The sequence below is a fragment of the Electrona antarctica genome (assembly GCF_951216825.1).
Source record: "Electrona antarctica genome assembly, contig: scaffold_235, whole genome shotgun sequence".
NCBI classification, from domain to species: domain Eukaryota; kingdom Metazoa; phylum Chordata; class Actinopteri; order Myctophiformes; family Myctophidae; genus Electrona; species Electrona antarctica.
The window spans coordinates 117,088-127,250 of NW_027637197.1; the positions used below are offsets into that span (position 1 = coordinate 117,088).

The 10,163-nt window shown below is 43.4% G+C and overlaps 1 long non-coding RNA gene across 1 annotated transcript; it reads left to right on the forward strand.

The window, feature by feature from the left end:
* The first annotated feature begins 1,257 nt into the window (after positions 1–1,257).
* Positions 1,258–4,896, forward strand: LOC306919077. Its single transcript, XR_013789464.1, has 4 exons — positions 1,258–1,389; positions 1,515–1,756; positions 1,848–2,105; positions 4,785–4,896. It is a non-coding gene; the product is annotated as an uncharacterized lncRNA (long non-coding RNA).
* Positions 4,897–10,163: the final 5,267 nt, after the last annotated feature.

Genomic DNA, 10,163 nt, shown 5'->3' on the forward strand with positions numbered 1-10,163 from the left:
GCTGCCAGTAGCACCACCTCCAGGGCACAGCCTGCACTCCACCAGGCTGCCAGTAGCACCACCTCCAGGGCACAGCCTGGACTCCCTGGGGTGGGGCACATCATAATACTCATCGTTCCACATGGAATCATGAATGGGCTGTAAATAAAAAGTATAGTCCCTGGCTGTACAACACAGATCAAGGTAAGTTGAAGACAACAAAGTAATTCATAGTTAAAGACCAAATAAATACAAATAGTAATGTAGCCAATAGATCATACATGTTATGTTACTGAACTGTCTTAAAACGATCTCATTCACAGGAATGTTTTGCAGACTACAATTTACAATTTTACAATTTAGGCATTTAGCAGACGCTCTTAATCCAGAGCGACTTACATTAAGCAATAACAAAAGCATGGCATACATCACATATAGACTGTGCAGAAAGCACAGGAAAAGAGCTGTCAGGGGAATGTCAGAGAGAGCCTTTATTGAAGTCCCCTGTATAAGCTACAGGGCGGATGTACTGGATGGCCATATGAGCTCTGAGAACCACAAGACCTCCCTGAGCATTGAAATCGGCACAACCAAATGTAATTAATAATTATAAATATGTCAGTGGTATTGTAGAATTCAGAATAAAACATTTTATATTACTAATTCATTTGTATCTCCCCCTCCCCCTGTTCTGGTTTTTGTTTCAGCAATGCCAATTGTAGATGCCTTTGTGTCGGTTATCAGCATGGAGCATGCAGCTATACTTGGTGGCTTTAAATGCCTTTATTGGCTACTGAAGCATGAAATCACACCAACTATTCTGCTCTGCTGGACCTGGCCAAGCTGCTTGGCTGTGATTATTTCTCAAAGCTCAAGGTAACATTTAAATTCATGAAAATGTATTTCCCATATGATAAGTTATTGTTTAAAAATATAAAAAAAGCCCTAGGAAACATTTTCAAACAATGTTAATTATCATTTGTTTTAGATTGACCAGAGGACCAATTACACGTCACACTATATCATTGATGAGATGGTTCAGATCCTGGCTCGTGTGATTGAAGAAACCTTCCTCTTGGAAATCTGCACCTCACAGGCTGTTGGCATAGAACTTGACGAGACCACGGATGTGTCAACGATCAAGCAACTCGATATCCACATAAGGTACTTTGTCATGATGTTTCTTTTAACAACCATACAATGTTAAAGGATGGAAAAATTATTCTGAAGGAATGTTTAATGTTTTAGGTATCTTGCCAAAGAAGGACAGCTCTGTAGCCAGTTTCTGGACATGGTTCCCATTCCGGATGGGAGGGCTGACACAATTGTTGAGGCTGTTCATGAAGTGGTGACAATGAAGGGCATCCCAGTAAACCACTTTGGGAACCGACGGTGCTTCAGTGATGACAGGTAGTCTTCAAGTGTAATCTAGTTAAAACAAATTTAAGTAGAAAATCTGTCATTTTAAAATCAGGAAAATGCATTGTAAATGTAATTTAAAATATTAGAGGTTAAAAAAACATTTGTACTATTAGGTAAACGGAATGGAGTAGCCAAGCAGCTGAAAGAGTCATGGCCGGGGCTAGTGTCTGTGCACTGTGCTGCCCACCGTCTGGCACTAGCCTGCAAAGATGCTGCAGATGACGTTCCCTATGAAGACATTTAGAGGACACCTGCAAGATCTGCATTTGTACTTCCGCAACAGTGCTAATCGCACAGCTGTGCTCAAGGCAGCTGCTACAGTGCTGGTAGACAAGTAGACAACCTCAAAGTGACTGTAAGAGAGAGCTACCCATTAAAATAAAACACTCATAAGAACATTACTGTATACTTAAATTTACTTGAATGACAACCTTTCTATTCATTAGGAGGTGAAGGACACAAGATGGCTTTCACAAGATAAAGCCATCTCAAACCTGAGAAGGAATCTACCAGCTGTGCTGGCAGCTCTTGCAGAGGAGGCAGACATAAAAAAAGATCCTGTAGCTAGAGGCCTTTACACATTCTGTGCCACATACAGATTTGTTGCTGCAATCCATCTCCAAGCTGATGTTCTTCCCCATCTCTGCCGCCTGTCCAAGCAGTTTCAGAAAGAGAACGTTAACTTTCTGTCAATCAAAGAATTTGTAAGTTGACCCTAATTACGTATATCTGAAATATGTTTTTGTAGACTATATTAAAACTGCTCTTTTATATATATTTAGGTACCCTCTAGTCGGGTGCAATTATGGTTTGACCCTAAAAAAATTGCAACAGAAGGTTTCTCAACTGTTTTTTGTAGTATTAGGTGTCCTTAATAACATACTAAAAGTTTACCAAAGTTTGACCATGCGAAAGGTCAGATTTTCAAGATGGCCGCCCCCAGTTCCATAAAAGGCCATTACTCCTTCATTATTCACGGTAGACAAGTCATTTTGGTGCCTAACCCCATGTTTTGGTGATCTAGGAATCCAATTAGCATATTTAAATTATAGTCAAGCAATTACAAGTACAATTATATAATAAAGCAATTGGTTATAAGGTTATAACAGTGTAATAGGACATTTCTCCCTTTTCTATATGCCGTAATGCCCAGGATTGGTGAATTCATGACCTATACACATTCTGTTGAAGCTTTCAGGAGATTGGAGTGCATTCATTATTAATGGTTGGTACTGTGACATTTGTAAAAGCATGGCTGCCAAGTGATAGACTGGGAATATTACACACATCTTGGAAGAAATTTCTTAACAAGAAATGTCTTCACTATTGTTTGTAAAGGTGTCTGGCAAAATAATAATAATCCAAGTCCCCTGGGGCAGTTGTTCCCAAACTGGGGGTCGGGACAAACATTGTGAAAATAGGCGATCTACAAGCTCAGTCTTTGCAGCAAACACACTTAGTAGGAACAAATGGCCACTTGTCTGGTCTATGGGGAAGATGGGACTCCTCAGTGGGGATACAGTGGAGAGAAAAGCCCCCTTTTGGGCCCAGAGAGGGTGTTCAAGTCAGTACAGAGCTATCATAATGTATGTAGTTGGTGTGCAGGATAGGGTTCAGATGTACTTGTCACAGGCATCTTCTTATTCCCGAAACTGTACTAGTTTGGGGTTTAAGGGCAAAATGTATTTCACTGGTAACCACAAGGTTACCAGCTCGAACCCGGGCTCCCCCAGAGTTTCTGTCAAAGTGTCCTTGAGTAAGACTCTGAACCCCTAATTGCTCCTGATGTGCTGGTTGGTGCCTTGCATGGTTTCCGCCGCCATCGGTGTATGAATGTACATGTGAATGGGTCTATGTAAAGCGCCTTGGATAAAGGCGCTATATAAATGCACCATTTACCATTTTAGTTTGAAAGTCCTTTTGGGAAGAAGATATGAACCCAAATAATAGTCATCAACCTGTTTCAAAGGAGTGTTTTGATAATGTGGTTATTGAGAGACTTAGGTTCTGACAGCTCTGCACCAACCTCCATAATCACCCTCTTTGCACACTCCTACTGATTGCCTTGTATTAAAAAGTTGTCCAAAAAATCCTGCCACCCTAATTAAAACACACGCACCCCGTTTATCCGGCTGCCTTTGTCCGCCTTCTCCTACCAAACCACACCGTTTGCCCACATCTCACCATGCATAACACCACCGGCATGCGTGTCCAGACATAACGCACTACTTTGCATCCATGCAACTGTCATAATTACTGTACAGTTTGCATTTGCATGAAAAACCATGTTATTGCGCAACATTTCACAGTGATGCAAATCACATCACATTCCACTGTGCGCGCACACACACACACACACACACACACCGCAGCAGTATAGTATTGCACAGTACAGTATGGTATAGTATTGTACGGTACAGTACAGAACGGTATAGTATGGTACAGTACAGTACAGTCTGCTACAGTACAGCACAGTATGGTACAGTACGGAAAAGTATGGTACAGTACGGAAAAGTATGGTACAGTATTGCACAGTACAGTACCGTATGGTCCAATACAGTGTGTTGAAGTACAGTACAGTACAGTACAGTACAGTACAGTACAGTACAGTACAGTACAGTACAGTCTGACAGGACATTACGGTACAGTACAGTCTGCAACAGTACAGTACAGTACAGTCTGCAGCAGTACAGTACATTACGGTACAGTACAGTGGTACAGTACAGTACAGTACAGTATGGAACAGTACAGTACAGTACATTCCAGTACAGTCTGCGACAGGACATTACGGTACAGTACAGTACAGTACAGTACAGTACAGTACAGTACAGTACAGTACAGTACAGTACAGTACAGTACAGTACAGTACAGTCTGCAACAGTACAGTCTGCAACAGTACAGTACAATATGGAACAATACAGTACAGTACAGTATGGAACAATACAGTACAGTACAGTACAGTATGGAACAATACAGTACAGTCTGGAACAATACAGTACAGTACAGTATGGAACAATACAGTACAGTACGGTATAGTACAGTACAGTATGGTACAGAACACTAATTATCTAAATGTATCTCTGCAATTTGGACAAGTTCAATGGATTCCTAGACCCCAAAAACATAGGGTTAGACATAAAAATTACTTGTCTAGGGTGAATAATGAAGGAGTTAGGCTATTTTAATGATTCCGGACGCCATCTTGGACGCCACCTTGAAAATAACACCTTTCGCATGGTCAAACTTTGGTAAACTTTTAGTATGTTATTAAGGACACCTACTACTACAAAAAACAGTTGAGAAAGCTTCTGTTGCAAATTTTTTTGGGTAAGGTGCCTTTTTTTCATATATGCACTCGTCTACTCTACCATTGCAACCATCAGCAACATTAAAGAGGCAAGAGATAAGCAACCTCCAGGCTCACACCTCAGCCAGCTACAGGATACGATCCGCAGTCTCAAAATCCAGGCGGAGGAAGAAAGAGGGAGACGGAGGGTTCATGCAGCGAGAGGAGAGGACCCGGCAGATCCCCCAGCCAACCCAGCTGAGCCGGTCGACCATCATTTCAAATGTTCATAAAAGGTTATGGATCCATATTTGGATAAATTGAAGATCCATTTGGAGAGGAGATTCACAGACCTGGATATCCTGGCTGCCTTCAACGTCCTGAATCCCAGTGCCCACAGAGATGAGGGAAAATGTGTTTCAGACCTCAAGTTACTCGCCAATCAATTCCCAGGCATTGATGAAACTGACCTTTTGTCAGAGTGGCAGAACTTTAAGGTCCATGTAGCTTTGAATCTCAAGGTGAGTAATGATGTACACACACACACGCACGCACACACACACACACACACACACACACACACACACACACACACACACACACACACACACACACACACACACACACACACACTAAGTTAAGTAAACACATGTTTACTTAACACAGCCGACGCGAATCGCGTATCAATACGTTATCAATTAATCAAACGTCGGGTGCGAATCACGTATCAATACGTTTCAATCACTTTTTTATAGCATACTTTCATTCATCTTTTTACCCACCCGGACAATGAAGAACCATCGCCCTATCATTGCTGCTTAGTCCCGCTCACGTGATCAGAAAAAAAAAAAAAAAAAAAAAAAAAACCCTCCCCTCCTGAAAACAGGAGGGCGGGCCGCTTTACGTGTAGAAGCCATGAGCCAGTGTAAAATGGACGCGCCCATGCGCGCCCATGGAATGATCCAGTCGGTGTGTGAAAATAATCAAATTTCACCTAACCTCGCCTCACCAGGCTTTCCTCCAGCTATTGGCTTTCACACAACACTATACTACTCGATTCCCCCCTCCCCTCCTGTTTCTCCTGCAGGAGGAGGGCCTTGCGAGATGGGGGCTCTGTCCTGGCTGGCTCTGTCTCTCGGAAAAAAACAACCGATCGGCATTGCATTGCGTCTGCAACACACATGGACAGATGCATGTTTCCTTCTTCATACTGTAGCGACCAAACGATCCCCGAGCCTACAATACTACGAACTAACCACAGTATCGAGGGGCCGCCACGACAAGACAGTGTGCCGTTGGTGGATCACGTATCACCATGCAGAACCGTCATAATCGGAGATCGCTCGGACGTGTGATTGTAACGCTTTTTTATTCATTATAATTGTAGTGATAAGACCGCAATGAACGCATCGGGGACGTAATCGACCCGGGTGTAATGTATAACGAACTTTTCCGCGTCCTAAACCGTGGTGTTGTGATCCGTTGTCGTTGACATCACAGCCGGGTGAATCTTTTTTTTTCCTTCATCGCCTCCAACCTGCATGCCCAGGCATGTTCTCTTGTTAGTAAATATACTTCACTAGCTTGAAAAACAAAATCAGCTGATGATGACAACGCGTCTCACCGTTATACTATAGTTCTGAACCGAACGGTGGAATGGGACTTTTTATAGCCGTACGGATCAAGACTTTTGCTGCCCAATGTGCCCATGAACCCCCCCCCCCCAATGTTTTGCGATCAAGACAATGAGGCAATCATCATCATCATCTAAGAAAGCAGAGTTATGAAGGTTTATAGTCAGACATTGACAGGCAGATATAACAATAAACACAATAAATATGCTATACATCCTATACACCGAATGAAAGCCCTGAATGTGTACTTTTACGAGGAAAAGAGTAAACATTGATCCCATGTACAGTTTGTCATAAATTGGTTACATTGCACATTGCGCCCACCAGATATAACTGCAGAGAAGACATGGACCCGAACTCAATATTCACAAAATAAGGCCTATAGCGACATATAAATACTATATAGGCCTACCGTATGAAACAGAAGACTCTCTGCTTTCATAAGAAAAAAACTTCTACTGTAGTAATAATAAAAATCACACCCATGTGAAGTGAGTGGTGCAACTCTGTAGCATATTCTGTTCTCTGCTTATTCAATACAGCTCGCTATATACGGACTGAGGCAGAAAGTCATGTAAACCTTTTATTTACAGTTTGGTCTGTAAACTTCTACTGTAATAATACAAATCACACCCCTGTGAAGTGAGCGTTGCAACTGTTCTGTACTTATTCACTACAGCTCGCTATATACGGACTGAGACAGAAAGTCATGTAAACCTTTTATTTACAGTTTGGTCTGTAAACTTCTACTGTAATAATAAAAATCACACCCCTGTGAAGTGAGCGGTGCAACTGTTCTCTACAGTTGCGCGGTGCAACTGTAGAGAAGTTCACGTCCATGTCTTCTCTGAAGTTATCTGGTGGGCACAAGCTGCATTCAATAACCAATTACTGTCTAACTGTACATGGGATCAATGTTTACTCTTTTCCTCGTAAAAGTACACATTCAGGGCTTTCATTCGGTGTATAGGATGTATAGGATATTTATTGGGTTCAATTTTATATCTGCCTGTCAATGTCTCTGACTTTAAACCATCCATAACTCTGCTCGCTGTTCAAGATAACCACTTCCAGGCAAATGCAGGTGTTGCAAAAAGGTCAATATCTCCAGAATGGAACATGGTAAAATCAAAATGTATTTTTTAAATTGAAGTGGACAAGTTCAGCTTTCTTTTGATGTATGCGTGTGATTCTCGCTATAAGAGAACATTTTGCTGTGGGCCCCCGAACAAGGCCTTTGTGCAATGTTAAACGGTAGCAACATCCAAATAGGCCTGTTGAGATCTTGTAGCAATCAAAGTGTTAACTAGTCCTGTAATCTGACTGAACACCATGATGCCAAAAACACATGTAAACCAGTAACGTCGTGACTGTATCCATCCTACTACTACTAGGACAAGTCTCAGCTGGAGATCATGCAGGAGATGGTGTCACAGTTTGATGAGCTCCATCAACAGTACCCCTACCTCAGCCAGCTGTCAGCAATTGCTCTCACAGTTCCAGTATCCAGTGTAAACTGTGAGAGGGACTTCTCTGCAATGAACAGGGTAAACCTATGTTTAAATTAATTGTTATGTTTTATTTAGTTTAGTAAGTTGTTCAACTTTTTTGCTGATTGCCTGTAATATTTTGCCAATATAGATCAAGACAGACCTGAGGAACAGACTCCAGGGAAGAAGTCTCACTGCCTGTATGACAGACCTGAGGAACAGACTCCAGGGAAGAAGTCTCACTGCCTGTATGACAGACCTGAGGAACAGACTCCAGGGAAGAAGTCTCACTGCCTGTATGCGAATCTCCATCAATGGACCTCCAGTGTCGGAGATGAACTATGAGAGAGCCCAGGAGAGCCAAGAAGAATGTCATGTAGAGACAAGACTTGTAACCTTTGCAAATAACTTGCACAATAAGTTGTACAAAATAAATGTTAATAAGAATAGCATGTAGTTTGTCTTTTCCATCATCACACCAACACACGTTCATAGGGCGGCTGTGGCTCAGGAGGTAGAGCAGGTCGTCCAATGATCCATGGGTCGGCGGTTCGAATCCCGACTCCTCCTGTCCACATGTCGAAGTGTCCTTGGGCAAGACACTGAACCCTACATTGCCTCCAATGAGTCGATCGGTGTGAGCTATTCAAATTGACATCAAATTAGTCAATTTGACGTCGCCATGCCATGCTCCATGCCAAGGCATTTTCTTGCAGGAAACACTGAACTCCAACACTTTGAAAAACAATCACCTGGTGTAGGATGTGGAGGTCATGTCTGTTAAAACCTCCTCACCCGCTCTCGCCAAGATCCCGCCCATAGCTGCCGCTGATTGGTTCGTCCCGGGCCGGGACGGTTCAACGGCCAATCCCTGTGCGATCCCAGATGGAGGATGTACTGTGAACTTGTGAGTTCAATACCGCCCCCATCTGGCGGAGTCACGTTATAGGGCTAATGTGATTGGCCACAAACATGCGGGTGTTTGTCCCTCAATATGCCCAAATATGGAGATGACCGATGTCGTAGTACTGATGTCAGAATTACTGGGGAACGAATCAAAAGCTAACACATTTCAGCATAGTAGTTTTTGACGAATGACATTCAGTTTAATTCAATTTATTAATGTCACCGTGTCCTCAAAATAACGTCATCACACAATGACATCACAACGTCATCATCACAGCCACATAATTATCCTTTAAAATGAGTTGTCGAGTGAACTAAGTGTCATTTATTTCTAGGAACTTCCGCTGAAAACGACTTGCTTACACTGACACTGATTCACTGACACTGATTCACTGCCACTGACTGAAGGCCTGTCTGACGTGTGAAATGCTTCACTGGACGCTACATCTGAAAGGAGAACCACATAGATCGTTCTATGCAGCTGTGGCGGTGAGGAACGATGTGTACGCCTTCGGAGCGGACGACAGAGACGACAGAGATCGGACTCAGGTTCTCGTCTTCAACACAGAGTCTCTGCGCTGGGTCAAGTTCACCCCAGAGACCCCTGGAAGAGGAGAACGTCCCCTTGAAGGTCCCTCCATGCGCCGGGGCCACACAGCTGTGCTGATTGAATATACTGTCTACCTCTGGGGAAGCAACGTGCTTCATGCCTTTGATGTCGACGCCCACAGATGGTCCAAACCTCATGTTTCTGGGACTGTCCCAGAGGAGAGGGACGGCCACTCAGCCTGTGTGTTGGGGAAGGTCATGTATATTCATGGAGGAGACACCGGGACTGGACTCACTAATGACATCTACAAGTTGGACACCACCACGATGGTCTGGACTTTAATTAACACCAGAGGAACTCCACCACCTGCTTCATCACGTCACTCTGCTACCATCATCGGGACAAAGATGTTTGTATTTTGGGGCTGGTGGGGTCAGCTCTATAACACCATCAGAGTGTTTGACACAGAGAACAAGCAATGGCTGGACACACATTCTACACAGATTGTTCCAGAAGGACGCTGTGGTCATTCAGCCTTTACCTACAATGGAGAGCTGTACATATTTGGTGGTGAAGATTGGTACCCGAACTTCAATGATATGTGGAGATTCAGTCCAGAGACCTTCTCCTGGAAGAAGGTTGAGCCCAAGGGGAAAGGCCCGCCCCCCACATCTAGGATGTGCTGTTGCATGATGGGAGATCGTATCATCCTCTTCGGAGGAAGACAAACACCTGATGACCTGTATGTCTTAGACCTCAGTCCTAGCCTCAAGACATTATGTAAGCTAGCAGTTATTCAGTACGGTCTGGAGCAGTCTGGACTCCCACACAACATCAGGTGGGAACTGGCAGCCATGACTAGCAACACAACATCAGGTGGGAACTGGCAGCCATGA